The 23,989-nt window shown below is 41.5% G+C and overlaps 13 non-coding genes across 13 annotated transcripts; 1 reads left to right on the forward strand and 12 right to left on the reverse strand.

The window, feature by feature from the left end:
* Positions 1-2,581: 2,581 nt before the first annotated feature.
* On the reverse strand, positions 2,582-2,654 carry trnav-uac (transfer RNA valine (anticodon UAC)). The gene has a single exon. It is a non-coding gene; the product is annotated as a tRNA-Val (tRNA).
* A 180-nt stretch (positions 2,655-2,834) lies between these two features.
* trnav-uac (transfer RNA valine (anticodon UAC)) lies at positions 2,835-2,907 on the reverse strand. The gene has a single exon. It is a non-coding gene; the product is annotated as a tRNA-Val (tRNA).
* A 222-nt stretch (positions 2,908-3,129) lies between these two features.
* trnav-uac (transfer RNA valine (anticodon UAC)) lies at positions 3,130-3,202 on the reverse strand. The gene has a single exon. It is a non-coding gene; the product is annotated as a tRNA-Val (tRNA).
* Positions 3,203-6,519: 3,317 nt separating this feature from the next.
* trnat-agu (transfer RNA threonine (anticodon AGU)) lies at positions 6,520-6,593 on the reverse strand. The gene has a single exon. It is a non-coding gene; the product is annotated as a tRNA-Thr (tRNA).
* Positions 6,594-7,094: 501 nt separating this feature from the next.
* trnat-cgu (transfer RNA threonine (anticodon CGU)) lies at positions 7,095-7,167 on the reverse strand. Its single transcript has one exon. It is a non-coding gene; the product is annotated as a tRNA-Thr (tRNA).
* Positions 7,168-7,919: 752 nt separating this feature from the next.
* trnat-ugu (transfer RNA threonine (anticodon UGU)) lies at positions 7,920-7,992 on the reverse strand. Its single transcript has one exon. It is a non-coding gene; the product is annotated as a tRNA-Thr (tRNA).
* A 1,494-nt stretch (positions 7,993-9,486) lies between these two features.
* On the reverse strand, positions 9,487-9,559 carry trnat-ugu (transfer RNA threonine (anticodon UGU)). Its single transcript has one exon. It is a non-coding gene; the product is annotated as a tRNA-Thr (tRNA).
* Positions 9,560-11,890: 2,331 nt separating this feature from the next.
* On the reverse strand, positions 11,891-12,104 carry LOC116675037 (small nucleolar RNA U3). Its single transcript, XR_004328277.1, has one exon. It is a non-coding gene; the product is annotated as a small nucleolar RNA U3 (small nucleolar RNA).
* A 2,644-nt stretch (positions 12,105-14,748) lies between these two features.
* trnat-agu (transfer RNA threonine (anticodon AGU)) lies at positions 14,749-14,822 on the reverse strand. The gene has a single exon. It is a non-coding gene; the product is annotated as a tRNA-Thr (tRNA).
* A 621-nt stretch (positions 14,823-15,443) lies between these two features.
* On the forward strand, positions 15,444-15,516 carry trnat-ugu (transfer RNA threonine (anticodon UGU)). The gene has a single exon. It is a non-coding gene; the product is annotated as a tRNA-Thr (tRNA).
* A 484-nt stretch (positions 15,517-16,000) lies between these two features.
* Positions 16,001-16,082, reverse strand: trnas-uga (transfer RNA serine (anticodon UGA)). Its single transcript has one exon. It is a non-coding gene; the product is annotated as a tRNA-Ser (tRNA).
* Positions 16,083-21,132: 5,050 nt separating this feature from the next.
* Positions 21,133-21,220, reverse strand: trnay-gua (transfer RNA tyrosine (anticodon GUA)). Its single transcript is given in 2 exon segments — positions 21,133-21,168; positions 21,184-21,220. It is a non-coding gene; the product is annotated as a tRNA-Tyr (tRNA).
* A 2,306-nt stretch (positions 21,221-23,526) lies between these two features.
* Positions 23,527-23,609, reverse strand: trnal-cag (transfer RNA leucine (anticodon CAG)). Its single transcript has one exon. It is a non-coding gene; the product is annotated as a tRNA-Leu (tRNA).
* Between the last annotated feature and the right edge of the window lie 380 nt (positions 23,610-23,989).

Below are 23,989 nucleotides of genomic sequence, written 5' to 3' on the forward strand. Positions count from 1 at the left end.
ATGTGTTGTCTCTGCTATGATTGTAGGAGCTGATTACACTATACTTAGCCTTCATTATTAGACTCATGGTCCATAAAACAAAAACTAAAACTAAATAAAAAGACAAATACACAAGAACAGGCACCAATTAAAGATGGCCACTCTCCCAGTAATCCCATCAGGGGACTGTATCGCAAAGCACGGGACCTCGGGCCAGTCTCTGTGTCGAGGCATAACCTCAAAATACACGTGCGCCGCTCTACCCACTGAACCACCCCGGCCACAGACCAATCCAGTTCTACATCAGATTCCTCAGTAAAGCCGAGCATGGAATAACTCCTGCTGGACAGAACTACACCTGCACTACACCACCTGGGTTTCTGAGTAGAAGACACCAGCCGTCATTAGAAGAGACCACACATACACGTATATATATATAAGTACACATCATACATATGTACAGCTGTCATTAGGAGTAACCCGCAGCTTATGGAGCTCGTCTTTTGGAACTTGACAGCAGGCAGGGTAAAAAGCAGAATAATATGGTTTAAAGAGGTTTATCTCGACAGTATCCGAACACCAGGAGGACTTCCTGGTGACCATGTTACACACACACACATACATTCTCACATACACAAGCACACAAAAACATATATACACACATACATGCTCACAAAGACAGACGCACACACACACACACACACACACACACTATTGGTCATAACGTAAGTGTGATTTGGAATTGAATGTACAGTGTTCCCAGTGTATTTATGTTATGGAATTAAAAGCTATCTTAAGGATGATTTGGAGCATTATTCACTGTTTTATTCACTATTATTCTGAACACACAACTGTACGTGTGTCAGCAAGTTGTGTTTTTTACAAGAAAGAAAGTCAATGATGTTTGTCTGAACACTGTTAGACTTTTTATTGTATATTTGCGGTAACTTACTGGCAACACGTTACTGTAACTACCCGATTACTGTATCATAACTGTATATGTTTTTTTACAGTATAATACCCTTACTGTAACTCAGTTTTACAGTAAAATAATACGCTTACTGTACCTTAGTTTGCAGTAACGTAATACCCTTACTGTACCTTAGTTTTACTGTAGTAGAATACCCTTACTGTACCTTAGTTTTTACAGTAGTAAAAATAACCCTTACTGTACCTTAGTTTTACTGTACCTTAGTTTTACTGTAGTAGAATACCCTTAATGTACCTTAGTTTTACAGTAGTATAATACCCTTTCTGTACCTTAGTTTTACAGTAGTAAATTATCCTTAGTGTAACTTAGTTTTACTGTATAATACCCTTACAGTAATCATATTGTAAGTACAATTTGCTAAATGATACTGTAATTGTCTTGCTGTATTTTAGTTTTATTGTAATTGTTGTTCACAATATATTACACTATTTGGCATTGGCTGTACAAACAATTTTTAATATTTTACATACATGCTATTGAATTTAATAAATTCCAAATAATTGACTTTAGCCCATGTACAAAAGTAATACATTTTATTTTCAGGTACAAATATCAGGAACAAGATATTTTTAACTCTGAAAGTGCAAAAGAACAGAAAATTGACATACAAGTGATACTAAAACGATGTCTAAATATGCAGCAAACACTGGGCAGCATTCAGAGGCGAATACAAGTCTGAACAATGTAGTTACCATTTGAATTGACTCTCAAAACGAATTGAACATTTTAAATCCCGCTGAAAACTAAATAACCTGTATTTGCAAATGTATACAAAATGTGGTGTGGTTGTTACCACAAAGCTGAAGTTGTTGGGCTTTGGAAGGAGGCACAGTCTGCTTAGAAGGATTTGTGAAGGCCGGACCCATGGTACTCTTGCTTGCTGATCCACATCTTCTGGAAGGTGGACAGAGAGGCCAAGATGGAGCCTCCAATCCAGAGATGCTCTGGTGGGGGAGTCCATACTGGACTGTATGAGAAGCAGAGAAATGGTCATGAGTTAATCTCATCAAAACTGTTAACAGACTTACAACTTGTGCAAAAACAGAATATGACGGTATACAAAATAAGTCACCAGTAGTGAAGTCCACAGATAATTTCTACTTTCTTTTGCTGTCTGTCGATGGGTTTGGTGATGATGATGTTGGAGCCGTTTCACAAAACTGATCTAACTAAGGATCTTCCTCTTTAGGTACAAGGTTAATCTCTGTAGGGATCCTTTCCAAATGTTGTCAGAAACTTAAAATAATAATTTGACGCCATCAGTGGCAAAAACAGAACTTTTTGGACGAAATTGACGACGCACATTTGCCCTATAAGAACTGAAGTCGACTTTCAGATAGGAGACGAAATGTCTTGGAGCAGCTTCAACCAAGTCTTCAGTTCTGACACTCGTTATGGTTCTTGGAGATTCTCAACGCCAAGTCAGAACGACCATCAAACATTCTCACAGTAAACACCATTCAACCACCCCACAAAGGTAAATAGTTGGGTTTCCCCATTGTTAGATCAGAACTTAAGACGTCTTTCAGAGAAGAGACAAAACGTCTTTAGAGCACCTTTAAAGCAAGTCAGGTGGCAAGAGGGTATAGTTCTCACTTCAAACCATAAATCTGATTCCACTGGGGATTGAACCCAGGACCTTCTGCGTGTAAAGCAGATGTGATAGCTACTACACTATGGAACCTCTGACATACTGTCATCTTTAACATAATTGTAACAATACAGTAAAAATAATGGCTGGAGGTGAGGTTCTGGAAAGACATGGGCTTATATTTCATTATTTGCATTCAATTCTTTCTAAAGACTTTTCAAATGACAATTGCCAGATGGTACCAATACATAGTTCTTACTTTAAAGCGTAGTCTGGTTCCACTGGGGATTGAACCCAGGACCTTCTGCGTGTAAAGCAGACGTGATAACTACTACACTATGGAACCTGTGTAATACTGTCATCTTTAACATAATCAAACCATACTGTAAATAAAATGTGGAGGTCAGGTTCTAAGAAGCGAAACCAATGCAAAAGCAGTGAAGAAGTCTTTCAGATAGACGATATGTCTTTGGAGAAGGTTTTTTTGATTTTTAAGTGTCTTTCACTCCCTTTTTTAAGACTTTTCAAGATGGTAACAGGACATAGTTCTTACTTTAAACCTTAAATTTGGCTCCACTGGGGATTGAACCCAGGACCTTCTGCGTGTAAAGCAGACGTGATAACTACTACACTACGGAACCTCGGTGATATATATCTTTACATAATCAGAATATAATGTGACCTTAACCATTGACTGTAGTATTAGCTGTACTCCGGTTCTGAAAAGTGAAAACAATGCAATGGTGAACAAAGTGAAGTGAGGTTTCTTTTCAGCACTGTAGCCTGGCTGACGGATGGTCACAGCTCTACTGAGCCAAGTGTTCCCATAGCTCTTAGTAGTAACGACTTTATGAGATTTTTCAAAAAATTCTCCTGCTGTGCCTTGTGCCCACAGTGCCCTGCTATGCCATGAACTACTACAAAGAACTTCTACAAACTACTATTTTTTCTATTTTTGTAATTTCCACTCTTCATTCTAACCCCAACCGGCCCGTCAGACACCGCCTACCAGAGCCTGGGTCAGTCTGAGGTTTCTGCCTAAAAGGAAGTTTTTCCTCACCACTGTTGCACTGTTGCTTGCTCTGGAGGAAACTACTAGACTTGTTGGGTCCTTGTAAATTCTGGAGTGTGGTCTAGACCTACTCTATCTGTAAAGTGTCTCGAGATAACTCTTGTTATGAATTGATACTATAAATAAAATTGAATTGAAAATGCATGTGCAAAACACAATCTATGATCAATACAATATACTGTCTATTGTATAAAGGCATACCTGACACATCTAAAATACAGTTTTTTACAATTGCTATGACAGATTTTCAATACATTTAACAAGTTTTCTAAACTCTTAACACAACAACACACCCAAAACTACACAATTGGCGAAACAGTTAATTTCATGCTCAAAATCACACATTGTAAACTAAACTCCAAAACTAATTTTCAAAATATGAAAATACTCTAACACTACACAACTATGTCTAACAAAACACTGCAAACATGTCTCAAAATCAAATAATTATTCCAAACACTAACACATGTTCTCCTCCAACAGGAACATTTAGTCAATCATAACACAATGACAAAAAAAACACTATCATCAGCTGACATTCCAGAAACTTCATAATTTTACATGTGTCAGGTAGTCCCTTATACAATAGACAGTATATTGTATTAACCATAGATTGTGTTTTGCACATGCATTTTGTTTCTTTTGTTGAAGAAATTCAATACAAAAAATGAATAACCATCTCAGAGTAGCTTTAGAGAATGTACAGTTTATGAAAAAAAAGACAGAGACAGAATTGCTGCAGTAAAGACTTTATTTGCAGAAGGACATTACTGCAAGATATACAAACAGAAAGAACACCAGAATAATAATAATAACAAAAAGTAATCTTTAATCTGCTCAGTCTTTTGCATTTGGCCACATGTTCTCATCCACATCACACCTGATATCTTCTCTGGAAAGGCATCGTGGGAAGAATCTTTTTTGCATGTCTTATCCACCCCTGGCAGTGTTCAGCTGTGATGTCTTGGCATGCTGCATCCATTGCATCCAGAGGGACATTTGGTCATGTGGACGATGGTCAAAAACCTTCCATCTCCAGGCAGAGAAAAACTCCTCAATGGGGTTGAGGAAAGGAGAGTAAGGGGCAAGGAAATGGGACATCATCCTTGGATGGGAGTCAAACCAGGCTGTGATCGTACGGGAATGGTGGAGTGCCACATTGTCCCATGTGATCACATATATTGACAAGTGGTCTCCCACCTGCCCCCTTTCTACCTCTGGCACCAGTCTTTGGTGCAGGTCTTCTAAAAACAGAAGAAGGCGGTCGGTGCTGTAAGGGCCAGTCTCACATTTATGCAGGAGTGCACCATTGTTGGAGATTGCGGCGCACATGGTGATGTTACCTCCCTTCTGGCCCGGCACGGTAACTGGGGCCCTTTTTCCAATTATGTTGCTCCCACGGCGACGCCTTTTCGCCAAGTTGAACGTCAACAAAGATAATTTCATGTGGGACTTGATTGGCCTCCAACTCCATGACTCTCTGAAAGTGATTAGACACAGTGTATGTAACTGCTGTGCTGTACTGTATATCTACTGTATGTCCTCATGTACTCCAGGTTTATAGAGTAGTTTACAGTAATGACTGTATTGCGTAACCTTACCTGGACGTATTGGTGACGGAGTTCTTTGATGCGTTCATTGTTCCTTTCAAAAGCAACTTTGTATAGTTGTTTCATTCGGACTCTGTGTTTACCTAGAGTCCGAGAAATGGATGTTATGCCGATTGCTGCAATGTTCCCAAAGACAAGGTTGTCCTCTACAACTCTGGACTGAATGTCCAGGCATAAAGTCACTCTAATACTGTAAATGGTAATTTTACAGTATTTACACTTTGATGTAGGAGAAGCAATATCCTACCTGTTGGTTTCTCTGGAAATACGGACAGTAGATGCCACTGTGTCCCGGCTGATGTTTGGCTGTACTCGTTCACCAGCCTCTCTGTATGGGAATCAGCTGTGATTTCATCAATTGCATAACTTCAATAAGATGTTTCTCATTAGCAATGGAATAAAAAAATACAGGGAATGTATTTGTTTTTCAATTCACAATATGAATAGTTGTTCACTTTGCCTTTAGCTGTAAGGTCAGGTTTAGAACATAGTGTTATCTGTTCTGACATACATGTTAAAGCATTGGCAATTTGGCAGTAAAAGTCTATCGTTTGGTCTTGTTTGAGCTTGTGTGTAAAAGGAGTTTAAGCATTTTAAATCTGAGTTAATTATATGCATTATGTGGTAAAGCAACAAGAAATGTGTTAATAGTATAGCTTACACATGCGGATTAGTGCTAACTGTGTTAAGAGTTTTGGAAAATTATTATTGTATTAAAATCTGTCATAGCAATTGTAAAAAAACTGTAGTATGGATCCACTACACATAATATCAGAGCTGCCAACTTTTCCAAAAACCTTGGAGTGAAATTGGGGGGGGGGGGGGGATCCCATATTTTGCTGCATACAAAGCAATTTCTTTGGCTCATTCAGCATCGTTATCCTTCAGGTTTAAATTAGGATTTGTAATGTGTGGGGATGGGGGCTCTCCCTAGGGGGTCTGGGGGTAGGCGAATGCTGCGACTCCTAACAATAAGCTAAATCAAAGAGGAGAGTTTTAAGTTTACTCTTAAATGTGACAACGGTGTCTGTGTAAACTTGTGTACATCAGACCAGACGTGAGATTTTTTCGCAGCCAACTTCAACCTATTGTTCTAGAACTACAATGTAACATTTTAGAACTGTAATTAACAGTTTAGGACCGCAACTCTTAAAATCCTACAATTTCAACTTATTGTTCCAGAACTACTCACAAACAAAACAACAAACTTACTCTCATTCAGAAGCCATAGAAAAGCGGTGCAAATATTTCATCAGAGGTAATGACTGCAACAACAAGGTGCTGCAGGGATTTGAACCCTGGATCTCCTGTTTACTAGACAGGCACTTTAACCAGCTAAGCCACAGCACCCCTTGAGTCTACTCACAAACAAAACAACAAACTTACTCTCATTCAGAAGCCATAGAAGAGCGGTGCAAATATTTCATCAGAGTGATGGCTTGTGGTAAGAAATTGGTCCTGACTCTGTGGTTTTGGCGTACAGTGCTCTGTAGCGCCTGCCAGAGGGGAGAAGCTGGAACAGGTTGTGTCCGGGTGAGATGGTGTCCGGAGTGAGATGGGTGAGAGGGGCGCGAGGCCATCCGTCATCACTGCACACTTGATGAGTGTCATCGGTGGAAGTCTAAACCAGTGATTCCCAAAATGGCTGACCTAACAGCGTGCAGCCCACCTGCACCTATTAAAGCCAGCATTCCACTCCACTTCTATAGACTGTTTTCAGCCACAATAACATTATGGTACAAGACAACATTATATGTCACTTTTGTGCTCTGGAAAATCAGGCAATTGGTAACTTTGTTGCACTTCTTAAGAATCACAAATCATATGCATACACTTCATTAAGTGAGAACCAGGCACTGCTGGGATTTGGACCCCGGATCTCCTGTTTACGAAACAAGTGCTTTAACCACTAAGCTACAGCGCCTTCTACAGATATGCTTGTTTTGCAAGAATACAATGAGCAAATGAACAGGGTTGCTTCCATCCATCCATCTTTGTCCAGCAGCTCCAGTAGGGGACCCCTACAAACTCCGGCAAATGAAAACAGCTGGACGTGTCCTTGACAGCTGGACGCATTAAGGCCTCATGACTCGCTGTTCATAGGCAGGCCTACCCAGAACATCAGAAGTCCTATCTATGCAATGTCTTTGAGAGATGAGAGATCCTTTCCCCAAAGCCCTGGTAAAATCCAACCTCCATGCCATACGTCCCCTCATCACAAAGGTCATAAACCACCCCCTCCAGGCAGGCCATGTTTCATAGAAAGCCATGAAAAGCTTGAAAAACAGTCTTAATTTAGTCCTCCTCAACAGTCAACATAGCGTTTGCTGTGTGGCGTGTCTGTTTTTATTTCTCTCATGTTAACAGTATTGACCAATACGGTAGGCATTCTAACCTCAGCTGACACGCTCACGCCACGCAGGCAGTGTGCAGGAGCCCTAAGCTTCCAAGGTAAGACTGAAGGAATTCATGATAATAAAACTTTATAATCTTCACACTAAAGTTGCAAAAACACCCCCAACAAAAGGCTTTTATTCGATTTACATGGACACATGTATTGTTATGGTACAAAACAACATCACATGTCAGTTTAGTGCTCTAGAAAATTAGGCTTCATCTTTGGTGCACATATCAAGTATTACAAACCATGTGGAAACACTTCATTCAGTGATAACCAGGCACTGCTGGGATTTGGACCCAGGATCTCCTGTTTACAAGACAGGCGCTTTAACCACTAAGCTACAGCGCCTCCTGCAGCTAAGTCCGTCTTGCAAGAATACAATGAGCTAGTGAACAGGGTTCCATCCATCCATCCCTCTTTGTCCAGCAGCTCCAGCAGGGGACCCCAAACTTTCCTTTGCCGAGCCACATCAACCAGCTCCGACTGGGGGATCCTGAGGCGTTCCCAGGCCAGGTTGGAGATGTACTCTCTCCACCTAGTTCTGGGTCTTACCAGAGGCCTCCTCCCAGCTGGACGTGCCAGGACCAGCTCTCTACGGAGGCCCCCAGGAAGCATCCTTACCCAATGCCCTAACCACCTCAACTGGCTCCTTTCGACATGAAGGAGCAGCGGCTCTACTCCAAGTCCCCACCATCCATTGGGTTAGAGATGCCAGCCCCCATCCTGAGGAAACGTATTTTGGCCGCTTGTACCCTGGCACAGGGTTGTGGACAATAATAGATGTTGAAAGAAAACACTCCTTTGCAAATATTTTTTGAGTAGGGAAATGCATTGAACACATTTGTCAATGCTTTTAAACCTTGTTTTGAAGGGGATGAATGTGGCCACTTGTAATATTATGGTACAAGACAACAATACATGTCCCTTTTTGCTCTGTAAAGTCATGCAACTGGTATCTTTGTTGCACTTATTAATAATCACATGCATACACTTCATTAAGTGATAACTAGGCACTGCTGGGATTGGACCGAGGATCTCCTGTTTACAAGAAAGGCGCTTAACCACTAAGCTACAGCACCTTCTACAGATGAGCCTGTCTTGCAAGAATACATTGAGCTAATGAACAGGGTTGCTTCCATCCATCCATCTTTGTCCAGCAGCTCCAGTAGGGGACCCCTACGAACTCCGGCAAATGAAAACAGCTGGACGTGTCCTTGAGCGACGCTTCACTGTTCATAGGCAGGCCTACCAAGAACAACAGAAGTCTTATGCAAGGACCTTGAGAGATGAGAGACCCTTTCCCCACAGCCCTGGTAAACTCCAACCTCCATGCCATGAGTCCCCTCATCACAAAGGTCATTAACCACTCCCTCCGTCAGGCCATGTTCCATCAACACTGAAAACAGCTGTTATCATGCTTTTTCTCATGGAAAGCCATGAAAAGCTTAAAACACAGTTCTAATTTAGTCCTCCTCAACAGTCAACACAGCGTTTGCTGTGTGGCGTGTCTGTTTTAATTTCTCCTATGTCAACAGTATTGGCCAATACGGTAGACACTCTAACCTCAGCTGACACGCTCACGTCCTGCAGGCAGTGTGCAGGAGCCCTAAGCTTCCAAGGTAAGACTGAAATTCATGATAATAAAAACTTTATAATCTTCACACTAAAGTTGCAACAACACCTCCAACAAAAGGCTTTCATTCGCTTTACATGGACACATGTAATGTTATGGTAGAAAACAACACCACATGTCACTTAAGTGCTCTAGAAAATCAGGCATTAACTTGGTTGCACATGTTAAGTATCGGCAACCATGTGGAAACACTTTATTAAGTGACAACCAGGCACTGCTGGGATTTGGACCCAGGATCTCCTGTTTACAAGATAGGCGCTTTAACCACTAAGCTACAGCACCTCCTGCATCTAAGTCTGTCTTGCAAGAATACGATGAGCTAGTGAAAAGGCTTCCCTCCATCCATCCATCTTTGTCCAGCAGCTCCAGCAGGGGACCCCAAACTACCCTTTGCCGAGCCACATAAACCAGCTCCGACTGGGGGATCCTGAGGCGTTCCCAGGCCAGGTTGGAGATGTACTCTCTCCACCTAGTCCTGGGTCTTCCCCGAGGCCTCCTCCCAGCTGGACGTGCCTGGACCAGCTCTCTACGGAGGCCCCCAGGAGGCATCCTTACCAGATGACCCAACCACCACAGTTGTTTACACCGAGTACCTCCATAATGGCCATGGATCCTTATTCATCCCAAGAGGTGCTGTGGCTTGGTTGGTTAAAGTGCCTGTCTAGTCAGCAGAAGTTCCTTAGTTCAAATCCCAGCAGCACCTTGTTGTTGCAGAGATTACCTGTACTTGTTTTTAAGTTGCCTGCTAATCAGATGTTGTTGTGGGCGGGGCATTAAGTCTGACTGGTGAGTGGTGAGTGAAATGGAGCAGTTGAGTGACACAGAACTGTAGTGGAGCCAAAGTAGCGCATTTATTAATTAATTTCATTAGTTATCAGGCAAATAGAACACCTTGTGGGCATGTTATTGGTGTTTCTGTGTAAACGTAACAGGCAATTTTCATTTGCTACCAGGGTACTTTCACAGGGATTGGGTTGACATGATGATGACACGCCAAAAGAGGTAATCTCTCCAACAACAAGGTGCTACTGGGATTTGAATCCAGGATCTCCTGTTTACTAGACAGGCACTTCAACCAACTAAGCCACAGCACCTCCACAAGTAGCTACCCTGTTAAGTCTTAATTTGTCTTTTACCTGGTATAAGCTAAACATACAGTATACTGACTGGCAGTATTGGGAGTAACGGCTTAGCTCACCTAGGCTTGGCGGATCAATCCTATCCATTAGCCAGTCTGCAGAAGAGGTATAAGTACCTGGCAGGTCTCTCCCTTCAGCAGTTTGAGAACGCCAGCCCACTCCTTCCCATTGGTGCTGATCATCCACATCTCACCCCCATAGAGCCAGTGAAGCTCGGTCCACCAGATGGACCAGTCACCATTCGAACCAGACTGGGGGGGAACGTTTCAGGTCCCAGCACGGATCGTAGAGCAACAGCTACGGCCGCAACAGTACCTTCTGACGTCCACTGTTCCTTCCAACATGGAGCTCTTCCAGATTGTTGAGAATCTCTAGCAGCTGGATGTGCTCCCATACGAAAATGAGAAAGTGGTAACCAGGTCAAGACAAGACCAGGAGGCAGTAAATCTGCTTGAAGAGAAGACTACGCGTGTGGAGGTGGACAGAAAACTGTGCTATGCTGTAACAATTTCCCTAACTCACCCGGCAAGGGAAAAGTACAACGCATAAATTAAGGTAATGGGTGGATTTCTGATATCTATCGGCTATAATTTAAACATATAAGTTCAGATTTTTTTGTTCTGCAAGCTCTCACCTTTTGCCCCATATTTCCCTTCCTATGAGTCCGAGCCAGCAGCACTAAGGAAGAGCAGCCTCTCCTACGGCGAGTGGTGGCGACCCACGGGGAAACTTTGGTTTCCCAGTCAGTTCCAGTAGTACAGGTGAGAAAGTGGTGGAGAAAACGAGGACTGGGGATCAGCGTTGTTGCTATGTGAGTGGAAATACATCCAACATGCTAACGCATATCCAACGCCATCACCCAGACATGCCAATCACCGGAACGAGACAAAAAAAACTGTCCAACGTCTCCTCCCTACAGTGGTTAACCAGCCTTTAGATCCAAATACAAATAGGGCCAAAAATCACTGAATCAATCAGGATTTCCACGTCACCTTCAATGCCCCGTATCCACTCGTGGAGTAACCTGGCTTCAAGTATTTGCTGTATGTACTCAAACCTCGTTCCAACATGCCATCCCGTCCACCGGGACTTCAGTGTACCGTTCCACCCCTTTAATACATGTCAATCAAGCTGAGCCTGTAAAGGCCACACAGTCTGATTAGTCAAGTGGAAACCCCTGTGGGAGTGGAACATGGATGTGTAGAGATGGGCTTTCAAACAATGCACCTTTTTGACATATCAAAGTAGGAAAAGCAAAGGTAGAAATAAAAATAAATTATGGTTTAACTCGGTTCACATTTTAACACTGGACATAAAACATTACAAAGTCAAGAAAGTAGGTGTAAACCATTTCAAATAACCTTGTCCACCATGGACAAAACATACTTCAAGACTAACTATAACTGCAGTTAATTAGAAAGTTCAGCATGTTCTATTATCTTCACTCATGTTGGGTTTCCACACATCTACTACTACCACTCTGATCATATTCCCTTCCTCAATACTCCATTAAGAAGTAAAGAACAATCATCAATGACAGAGCATATGAAGTGAATCATTACTCTCTGTCAGCTTCACGCTCAGAAAGGAATATCATAACTCATCATCGTGGTCAGTGAGACCAAACACTTTAGAAACACATTCCTCAAGTCAGAAACTCTAGAAATGATCCCTGAAAGTATAGTCTTGGTTAGACTAAGGGGGGGAACTGCATCTCATTCACTGCAGAGTGACTGTCACTCAGGGTTCAGAGGGACAGAAGCTAATCGTTACGTGCTCCAGATGACTCTGAGGTGAGAAAATCTATTTAGGTCTTTAAGAAGACCGATATGTAGATTGAATTAGAATTTCAGTCACTGTTGTCTCAATACATCAGTGTCAGCATACTTATTCTCTACAATAAATGCTCCAGTCCTTTCTTTGCATTAATACTGGTTCTTAACATGCTTCCACATTGGTCAGATTATGGAAAACAACTAAATATGTTACCATAGTTATGCGGACGACACACTAATTTACATAACCTTGTTGCCAGGGGACTATAGTCCAATACATAAACTGACTAAGTGCATTGAACAAATTACGGCTGGATGTGCCAGAACTTTCTGAAATTAAATGAAGGAAAAACTGAGGTGTTGTTTTTGGAGCAAAAGAGGAACGATTAAAAGTCTGCGCTCAGCTTCAAACAACAATGTTAAAAACAACAGACAAAGCCAGAAATCTTGGTGTAGTCATGGACTCAGACCTGAATTTTAACAGCAACATTAAGACATTACAAAGTCAGCCTACTATCACCTTAAGAATATATCAAGGGTTAAAGGACTTATGTGTCAACAGGATTTGAAAAAACTTGTCCATGCTTTCATCTTCAGTAGACTTGACTACTGTAACGGGGTCTTTACAGGTCTCCCTAAAAAATCAATCAGACAGCTGCAGCTGATTCAGAACGCTGACCTTTCTTTTTGATGTTGCCTTTCTTTAGGAACTTTTGTTCTTGTGTTTTATCTAATTTTATTTTTTAACTGTTCGTTCTTGTGTTTTATCTCTTGTTACTTTATTATTTGTTTATTTTTTAACTCTTTTTGTGTAAAGCACTTTGAATTGACATGCCTTGAATAGGTTATAAATATTAGTCCAAATCGGTAGCTTACTGCTTTACAGGTTGTTCTGGCTGAGTGGTTAAGTCAATGGACTTGAAATCCATTGGCGTCTCCCCTCGCAAGTTTGAATCCTGCTGACAACAAAATCCATAATTTAATGGTGGTCACACATCCCTCTATGGCAGACATGGACAATATTGTAATACCTCGTAGGTACTGGAAGCCACTGTTGCATCTCTGAGCATTTATTTTCAGTCTCAATGACCAGATGTGTTGCAACATTTGCAGAGAACATTATATTGTCCAGCAATGGTGGTATAGTGGTGAGCACAGCTGCCTTCCAAGCAGTTGATATGGCTTTGATTCCAAGCAGGTATTATGGTAGAGTCTTTAAAAGAGCTGCAAAAGATACTAACTCCCGTGGTAATCTGACTGGTAGGGTTATAGAACGTAGTGGTAAACTAAGAACTCCTGTGACACAAACTAAGCGGTATGCTCTCTCTTTTATACCTCAGACTATCAGACAGCACAACAAGCACTTTAAATGTACATGTTTTACAGTATGTATATACTTGTACTGCAGTGTATTTAATGTTTTATGCTCCAGTATTTAGGTGGAACCATTTCATTTCAGAAACTGATGCTTTGTTAAACATCAACAGACAGGAAACAGATACAAAGCATAGCAATTAGCAGAGGGTGGTTTCGATCCATCGACCTCTGGGTTATGGGCCCAGCACGCTTCCGCTGCGCCACTCTGCTCTGGAATTTCTACCTAGGTTCCAACCGCTCACGGGTAGTAAAGTTACACATTTGGTAGACCCTGCAACTATCTTCTATGTGAGCTTCCTGATTACTCACACATTGATTATTCACATGTAACACTTGTGATTTTCTGGTGTTTTAAAAACAGGGCATTGTGAGTATAGATATAAACATCAGTAAGGACCAACCAACTTGCCTCGTATCATTTTAGTTTGGACACCCAGTGAGGCTTACCGCGATGGTTTGGACTGGGTCGACTAGGGTTTTTGGCTACTCTTGTAATTGTCAGCCCAAATATATGGGCGTTCATGGAGACATGGAAGAAAGTCACTAGGGTGGCAATTTGCTTGACAATGGCAATACATTGCGCGGGATGTTAATGGCATCTTATTGACCTTGTACCCCAACGTGCAATACAGGCTAAATCCCATGGTGGGAGTCAAGATCCACCAATGTTTCTGTCCACAATGTCCACCTGAATCCAGAAATGTCCCTGCCAGATGGGAAATAGACTGACAATTGGGTCAACATTGTGCAATTATCTTCAAAATGTCCAACTGAGTCCACAAGTATACCTGCCAGATGGGAAATAAACTGATAGCTGTCTTCATGGTCTGAACGTGTCAAATATTTCCGGCCAATGCCCACATTGAGTCCAGATGTGTCCATTTTGGTTCCTGATCCATGCTATGACCCCAAGAGTGCACAATTTACAATTGAAAGCTGTGGGGAAAGGGGGGTTTCAAAGCTAATAGACCATTCAACAAGCAATTCTGATGCACTATACTGGCCCATTCAGGAAGAGCACTGTATACTCTGACTGCAGCAACACAAGTTCAAATTTCAGTGATACCTCATTTTTATGGTGATTACGAGACTGAATGCAAAGTGACCTGTTTAATGGGTAGCAGGGGGATTGGGTGGACATGATGATGGGATGCAAATTGAGGTAATCTCTGTAACAACAAGGTGCTGCTGGGATTTGAACCCAGCATCTCCTGTTTACTAGACAGGCACTTTAACCAACTAAGCCACAGCACCTCCATTAGCAAGTATAATGTTAAGTCTTAATTTCTCTTTTACCTTGAATAAGCTAAACATACAGTTTACTGACTGGCAGTATTGGGAGTAACGTGTTACAAAAGTAACGCAGATAAAGTAATGTATACCTTTTTGCTTTAACACAGTAATATAACGTATTACCAATTACATTTCATTAATATTATACTTGTTTAAACAACAAGAAACACAAACATTAAACTAGAGCCGGGGAAGCTCAGTCCACCAGGTGGACCAGTCACCATTTGAACCAGACTGAGGTGGACACTTCAGGGCCCAGCACTCTTCCAGATCGTTGAGAAGCTCTAGCAGCTGGGTGTGCTGCAATACAAAAATGAGAAATTGGTGACCAGGCCAAGATGCCTCGTGGGGGCCTCCCTAGGGAGCTAGTCCAGGCACGTCCACCTGGAGGTCTTGGGTAAGACCCAGGACTAGGTGGAGGGATTATATCTCCAACCTTGCCTAGGAACGCCTCGAGATCACCCAGTTGCTCGGAAAAGGGAAGTTTGGGGTCCCCTGCTGCTGCTCGACAAAGATGGATGGATTATTGGAACCCTGTTCACTAGCTCATTGTAATCTTGCATGACAGACAAACCTGTAGGAGGTGCTGTAGCTCAGTGGCTAAAGCGCCTGTCTTGTAAACAGGAGATCCTGGGTCCAAATCCCAGCAGTGCTTGATAATCAGTTAATACTTTTGTTATCAGCACTACAAAGAGATTATATATTTGTTATTTATTTTTGCTATAGTGCTTAACAAGCATTATTTAATTTTGCCCAGTTGTGGCAATACATATCTGAAATGGATTGAACCCATTTTTTAATGCTTTCAAACCTTGTTCTGTTGGGGCTGAACGTGGCCCAGGTGTACACCATGACCCTGTGACATCACTGTCGGGTGGGGTTTCAGGTGCATGTGATGCTGATTGAAGTCAGAGGTGAAATAAACATGAATTTTACCGGCCAAGGCACTTTGGGCGCTGACGGCCTGATTTTAACGTCTTCGGTGCTGCTGGAAGGAAAATTAATGAATGGATTATTTGATATTAGTTGACTATATCGCGATATGCAACTGAAAGAAGAATCACCGTGTCTTCATGGATCTAAGAAGAAGGAGCCAACTCGTAAGGATCTGTATTCTTATTAATTCTGTAGTTGGAAATCGCTGTGAGCAGGGTTTGACCATGCGCAGGGAGACCCTATTGGATTTCAAGTCCAACACCTTAACCACTCGGCCATCACAGCTATAAAATATGTTCTGTTTTTACAGCGGAGAACCCCTGAGGCCTGACAGACTCCATTACAGTTGCTACCATCAATCAGACAACACCATGTCGTCATGGCTCTTATTTAATCCATAAAAATGGAAATAACAGCAACACAGTAACAATAACACACATAAAAACTGGAGCAACTGGAACAAAAAATATACTACTCAACATTACTATACAAAATACAGTACAATAAAAACTGTAAAATATGTACATGTAAAGTGCTTGTTGTGCTGTGTGGCTTCAAAACCTGTAAATGCAACTGCAGTGGCTGGAAATCAAACCTGGGCAAAATGATTGCACTGCTATGGTATAAATCATAGTCAAAAAGTTACACACCTGTTGCCTTTCTGCTGGACAATGCAGTGTTTACTGCAAATGAAACGTTGTATTGAAAGGTTTCCAGCAGAAAGCACCATTTTAAGGACACACAGTAGACCTACAATGAAAGTGTAATTGCACTGCTTTGAAAATAGTAAGAACCTTCTTCAACCCAAACCTGATGGTGCAGTACTTGATCCACATGGATCCATTTGCTGTCCCTCTGGCTGTTCTTCTCTCTGTCTCATTTCTGTTTTCTTCCTCCTCACTCTCTTCTTCATGCTCTTCACCCTCTTCTTCATCTTCCTCACCCTCTGGAATATCCCTCTGTGTGTCAGAGCCCTCACTTTCATCACACGCCCTCTCTCCAAACTCCCAGAACTCCTCTGGCTCTCCCTCTTCCTGCTCTTCAGTCCCTTGATTTGTTTCTCTCACTGCTGTTTTTCTCACTTTTTGTTCACTAGGGCTCTATATCGCTTCCTCGTTTCATGATAAATATTAGAAGAAGATAAAACGTAGGGGTATGCATTACATTTCCCTCCCTACTCAACACGGGCATAAAGCCTGTCGATTACTTTACACAAATGTAGCTATTTTTATCGCAATGCAACAGCAAAGACAGATGAAGTTACGTGTTAACATCCAGAGATCCCAAAAGTACTCACTTCCCGTAATGAAGTAGAAGTAAAGATAATTATGTTAAAAAAGACTCTGGTAAAAGTAGAAGTACTGATTTAATGTCTTTACTCAAGTAAAAGTAACAAATTAGAGGCATGTAAATTTACTTAAAGTATAAAAGTAAAAGTAGCCTAATGAATGACAAAGCTATCTGGACCAGACAGATGTTACTAGAGAGACGCTGAGAAACTACAGTGGACATGGAGAAAAGACTCTTTATTCTTTATTCTTTATGTGCCATTGGCTACATTTTAAATGGCTGTCTGCCAATAGGCCTAAAACAAATAGCTTATTTATTCAATTTCCAGCCACCGTCATGTTTTGAAACCATATGCAACATAAATATTACATATTTCACCCAGGTTTTTTCTCTTGCTCAATGATCTCAGAAAAAAATAAAAAGTCTAAGCACGTTAAGGGGATGTAGCTACAGTCTTAATGGCGAAGGACATTAAATCTGAAAGCTTACTGTAAACTAGATATGGAAAGTTGAAAGGCTGATTTTTCCCCCCATACTGTGGCTTAAAACGAGGTTCAACCAAGATTTGAACTCAGATCACTGGAGTCAGAGCCCAGAGGGCTAACCATTACACCATGGAACCTTTAATAGTGTTGCTAGTGTTTGCTTGGCAGTTTCTTTCATAATATCCACATGTGTGATATTGAAGGCACACTAAAATCACAACAACTTTAAGAGCATTCAAGGTATGTAGCTCAGTGGTAGAGAGCATGCTTTGCATGTTTGAGGGCCCTGATTCAATCCCCGGCATCTCCAACAGGTGTTATTGTCCAGTCTATAAAAGAGCTGCAAAAGCTCTTATTCTGAAAGAGAAAAGTTGATTTCAGAATAAGAGCAAAAGAAAAAATTGCTTCCTTGTCATTTGGATTTCAGAGTGGAATCAGCAGAGCCCTCCTTGGTGGGAAAATGCAAAGACATGACAAATTCAGTTGTCTCCTACAAGGAGAAGACACTGAGGACAGATACAGAAGTCATATACTCTGAGAGGCATTGGAGATCTTATTATGAATAATTAATATGAAAATCACTGGTTAAATGTAATTTTCCATTACAAGTTACTGTATGAAAAAATGAAAAGAATTGTTATTGAGTTAGAGACAGATGAAGTGTTTATGACCCATCAATGATGACTAAAGGATACATCCGCTGTCGGGGGTCTGATTTAAAGGAAATGGTACTCTTTAAAAGTGTTGGGGTTCTAGTGATAAACTAATGAGGAAGAATATGAAAAATCTAAATCAACCAGTAACATGTCCAGGAACTTAACATTACAAATATTACACCTGAATCTGTCAAGTCCTGACCATTCCCTGACCGGGAATTGAACTCGGGCCACGGCGGTGAGAGCGCCAAATCCTAGCCACTAGACCATCAGGGAGTCACATCCATCACACTTATTTTTGAAGATGTGATTTTCTTTGTGTGTAATTTTGCATCTTTCTCATCTTTCTCTCATTTCCTCTTTTTTCTCCTTTTTCCTCTTCCTGTTCCTCTTTTTCCTTCTTCCCTCCCTCTTCCCCTTTTTCCTCTTCTTACCCCCCCTATGAGTCTATTGCTCCCCAGAAGTCAAAAAAAGTCCTGCAAGAGTCCCCATTTTGGACTGTAACAAACTTTTAACTGGAACACAGCTATTGTTCATGCTAAATTTGGGCTAGTGGCGCAATGGATAATAGTGTCTGACTACGGATCAGAAGATTCTAGGTTTGACTCCTGGCTAACCCGTAGTGCTCTTTAGCGACTAAATCCCTTGTTCGTCATTTCCAACTTTACCCCCCAGGACAAACTCTACAAAGAAAATGTACATCTATAAAGAGCCAAATGATGAGAAATTATCATTTCAACATGTGTGTTAATTCATCTAAGCCTCTAAGTGTCAGTCAACTACAGCAATAATCAAGCTGTTTTTTTTTCTGTTTTGCTTGCTAATCATCTTTCCTTGAAAAACAAATGTGTCCCTGAAGGACAGAATCAGCAGTGCTAGATAAACCATCCATGACATTTTCATTTGTTAGTCAACAATCAGGGAAAGAGGGAAAATATCAGTAAGTTGATATTCAGAGTTCCCACTATGCTTTCACAACAACAAGGCCCTACTGCTACTAAGGGGCCGTGATTGTATAGTGGTTAGTACTCTGCGTCGTTGCCGCAGCAACCCCGGTTAGAATCCGGGTCGCGGCAGCTTTGTAAAGCCAGTTCTCTGTTATGCCTCCAAATTGTTCCATCCTCTGCTTCATTTTACACTGATAGAAACTGCAAAGCAGGGGTGGCCAACTAGTCAAGGAACAGCAAGAGACTTGGTATTTAAGACTACAAACTGACTATGTGACAGATGTGTAATCTGTCATGTCCTGCCTTCTGAAGCTCTAGCCAGGCGCCATTACTCGCCTAAAACAATATGAGTCATTCCAGTTAGTGAAAAGGAAACTCACATCTACAAAGATGTCATCTAATAAATGTGACTCCCTGATGGTCTAGTGGCTAGGATTCGGCGCTCTCACTGCTGCGGCCCGGGTTCAATTCCCGGTCAGGGTATGGTCAGGACTTGACAGATTCAGGTGTAAGATTTGAAAGAGTAAGTTCGTGGACTTATTTTTGGTTGATTTGTCAAATTCTTCCTCATTAGTGTAACGCTAGAACCCCAACACTTTTAAAGAGTACCATTTCCTTTAAATCAGCCCCCCGACAGCAGATATATCCTTTTGTCATCATTGATGGGTCATAAACACTTCATCTCCTCTATCTCAATAACAATTATTTTCAATTTTTCAAACAGTAACTTGTAATGGAAAATTACGTTTAACCAATGATTTTCAAATTAATTATTCATAATAAGATCTCCAATGCCTCTCAGAATATATAACTTCTGTATCTTTCCTCAGTGTCTTCTCCTTGTAGGAGACAACTGAATTTGTTGAGACTTTGCATTTTCCCACCAAGGAGAAAAATGGCATAAAGTCTAACAGAAACAGTTGCCTAAAGCTATGTTTATCATAGCAGGTCCCAGGTCCCAGGTCGAGACCAAAGCCTATCCAAGAGACAAGATGTCCTTTTCAGCTAAGATAGAATGACTGGTCAAGAAACTTGAAACAAGGAGGGCAGATTCAGAAAAATGTAAGAGCTCCAACTGTCTGCCTGAGGTCCACTTTCAGATTAAACCGTTTTCCAAACAAGGGATGTTTTTTCTCCTCTGGGGGCACTAGATATAAAGAAGTGTATTACTGATTGTATCACAAAGAACTGTGGTCACTCTGTAACTCTGTTCATCGTAAAAAGCTGTTCTTGTCATCAAATTGTTTTCTCGAGAAAACAATTAAACCTTTATACCGAATACCAAAAACCTGTAATTCAGTTGGCAGCCTGTCTTTATTCTGTTTCAACAGAGTCTCACTTCAAACCAAATTCCTCCCTCGCTGTTCAAGAAACTTCCACAACAAACTTGGCGTTGTCGGCAGGATTTCAAGGAGGGATCAGATCGGTACTCGCTGGTGACTGATGAGGGAACATCCAGGGATCTGATGATCACCTGCCTCTAAACCTCGCAAAAACATCTGTGAGAGAGAGAGAGGGTCAGAAACGACTGAGGGCTCGCTGATTCCAATCTGAAATCAAAACAACAAGGAAGCAATTTCTAACAGCGGGGGTAAGATAAAGTTTCAATTCTGTTGGATAAATTATTTAAATTGGACATTGAGACGGTTTGTGAGACAAGTATTGACTGTGATTCAACTGAGGGATTTGGTGAAAGTTCTCTTGGGTTGTGTACAAAACAGGAGAAAAGAGAAGGTATTTTTTTTTCCCAATTCTCCTGGTCACACTTGGCACTATTTCACAACTTTTGCCTGAAGTTCTCTATTCTGTCAGGGCTTAACTCTGTCTCCCCAACATCTTTTTTTTTCTTGTTATGTCTCTGCAAGAAGTTGTTATGCTTGTGGGTCGTCTGTCCATCTCTACATCAGAATCAGAAATACTGTATTTACCCGTGAAGGGAAACTCTTAAAAATAGGGCTCCTTCGAGCCGGATTTGAACCAGCGACATAAGGATCTTAACTTTGTGCCTCTACAGTCCTCCGCTCTACCAACTGAGCTATCGAAGGGCAACAACATGTTTGAAAGCACTTCCTATTCTTGTGAATGTGATTACACTGGACCCCCTGGAGGGAATTTCTTCAAATTTTGCAAAAACATTCACAAGAACTCGTAAATCAATGATGAGATTTTGGGGGTCAAAGGTTCAATGTCAAGGTGACTTTGTCCTCATGTCTGTCCATCCGATTCTTGTGAATGCAATATCTCTGAACCTCTAGAGGGAATCACTTTTTATTTTTGGCATACATAACCACTTGGAGTCGCGGATGAACTGATTTCGATTTTGGAGGTCAAAGGTCAAGGTTACTGTTTCATCACATCTTCAGAACTGTATATGTATTTCTTCTAATCTGGTGAACTTGGTTAATGTAAAGCCCCAGTGGCCTAATAGATAAGGCACTGGCCTCCTAAACCATGGATCAAAACCATCCTCTGCTACTTCTCTTTTGCTGGTGACACAACGAATCCAGAGATTATCTTGCAACCTGATTTCCATGGTGAGATGAATCATGATATAACTGCTGTAAAAGGTGGTTGACAGCACCATGAAAAGTAATGTTCTTGAGGAAAATCATGTTCTGGCAGTTACTGTCCATTTTGACGACATCCACTACCCTGTCATGACCCTGTAGTAATGCTGACTTTCCAGTGATGTGATTGGTAAGTGGTAGGTCTGTATACAGGTTTTAATCATATCCATCGGTTTAAAGATGCTCACAAAACGCTGTACTTGCAATTGCTTTTCTCGTGCACATTCATGTCCTCTTGAATACAAAGAACTGCTAAGTTCTTTATTCCCAATATCAACTCTCAGACATTAGTTCCAGATGAAAACATTGTTGTCAGAAGTGGGATTTGAACCCACGCCTCCTGTGGAGACTGCGACCTGAGCGCACCGCCTTCAACCGCTCGGCCATCCTGACTGAACCAACTGATTTTCAGTAGGACCTGTTTAAAAAAATTATAATATAGTAAATTAAACATGTCATGATATAGTAGTTTCTCAGTCATCCATGTCATAGTTAACAAGAGAAGGTTTCTCAACTGTCACCAGGGTGGCAACGTGCTTGACAAAGGCAATACATTGCGTGGGATGTGAAGGCAATGTGCAATACAGGCCAAAACCTATGGTGGGATCAAGATCCACCAATGTTTCTGTCAACAATGTCCACCTGATTCCAGAAATGTCCCTGCCAGATGGGAAATAGACTGATAACTGTCTTCATGGTCTAAACGTGTCAAATATTGTCGTACAATGCCCACTTTGAGTCCAGATGTGTCCGTTTTGGTTCCTGATCCATGCTATTACCCCAAAAGTTCACAACAAGGCCGAGGGCAACTGGACTTGGTAAAAGGTCCTCCGCAGAAGTTTTGTCTCTCGTCCAAGAGACTTCTTTCGTTGTTTATTTACACAGAAGGGTCTGACACAGTGCCCACTCCCCCACCCATATCTGACAATTGAAAGCTGTGGGGAAAGGGGGGTTCCAAAGCTAATAGACCATGCAACAAGCAATTCTGATGCACTATACTGGCCCATTCAGGATGAGCACTGTATACTCTGACTGCAGCAACACAAGTTCAAATTTCAGGAATCTCCAAATTTTATGGTGATTACGAGACTGAATGCAAAGTGTGTATCCCCCATGTAACTCAAAGCCTATCACTTCCAGTCAATACTGTCAAATTTGGAGCTCCATCAAGTTACATTAACGACCAGGTGACTCCTCAACATGCCCCACTACATACTGTTTACAGTCTAAATGGCCAAGGACATTAAACCTGTAAGCTTACTTTAAACTAGATTTCAAAAGTTGATCTTTTTCACCTGTGCTGTGGCTTAAAATCAGGTTCCACCGAGATTAGAACTCAGATCGCTGGATTCAGAGCCCAGAGTGCTAACCATTACACCATGGAACCTTTACAAATGGTGGTAGGTTTTCTAGGCAGTTTCTTTCATAATATCCACATGTGTGTTATTAAAGGCGCACAACAATCACAGTGAAGATGAAAAGGCAACAATTATTGGCCAACTTAAGTCCTTTAGTTAGCTAAGCGTTCAGAGGATGTGGGAAAAAGCAAGTCAAGAACAGGTTTTTAAGGACTTGGCACAGACAGTGAATACAGCAGTAGATATGTCTACTGTGTACAAACAGAGGGTAACTTTACATGTGTTGACAATAAAGATGCTCACAAAACTCTGTACTTGCAATTGCGTTTCTTGCTCACATTCATGTCCTCTTAAATACAAAGAACAGCTAAGTTCTTTATTTCCAATATCATATCTCAGACATTAGTTCCAGATGAAAACAATAGTTGTCAGAAGTGGGATTTGAACCCACGCCTCCAGTGGAGACTGCGACCTGAACGCAACGCCTTGGACCGCTCGGCCATCCTGACTGTGCTTGGAGAGGAAATGGCCCTGCCGCTCTCCTCAGGCCACAGGCTCTCCAAGGCCTCGTTGTGGGACTTGCTTGTTGCTTGTTTTTTGGTGGCGTGGCGATGAGGTCTAGGGCAACTGGGATAAAACGTTTTTGAGGACCTTTTGATTTTTCCATCTTTTGACACAAGTTTCCTCATCCTGCTCATCCTCCTCTTGCCCCTCGTCTTCACTACCCGCTTCTTCTAATAAAAAAAACATTATAAAATGAGAAATGAGACGTATACACTCATATTTTATTTTCCGGTTACCATCTATAAACGCATCAAAGACAATCGGATAACGAGATTGTTTTCCGTTTTCCGTTTTTTAATGACATAAACGAAAAAACGGGTTGGTC

The sequence above is a fragment of the Etheostoma spectabile genome, unplaced genomic scaffold (genome assembly GCF_008692095.1).
Source record: "Etheostoma spectabile isolate EspeVRDwgs_2016 unplaced genomic scaffold, UIUC_Espe_1.0 scaffold00001427, whole genome shotgun sequence".
NCBI lineage: Eukaryota > Metazoa > Chordata > Actinopteri > Perciformes > Percidae > Etheostoma > Etheostoma spectabile.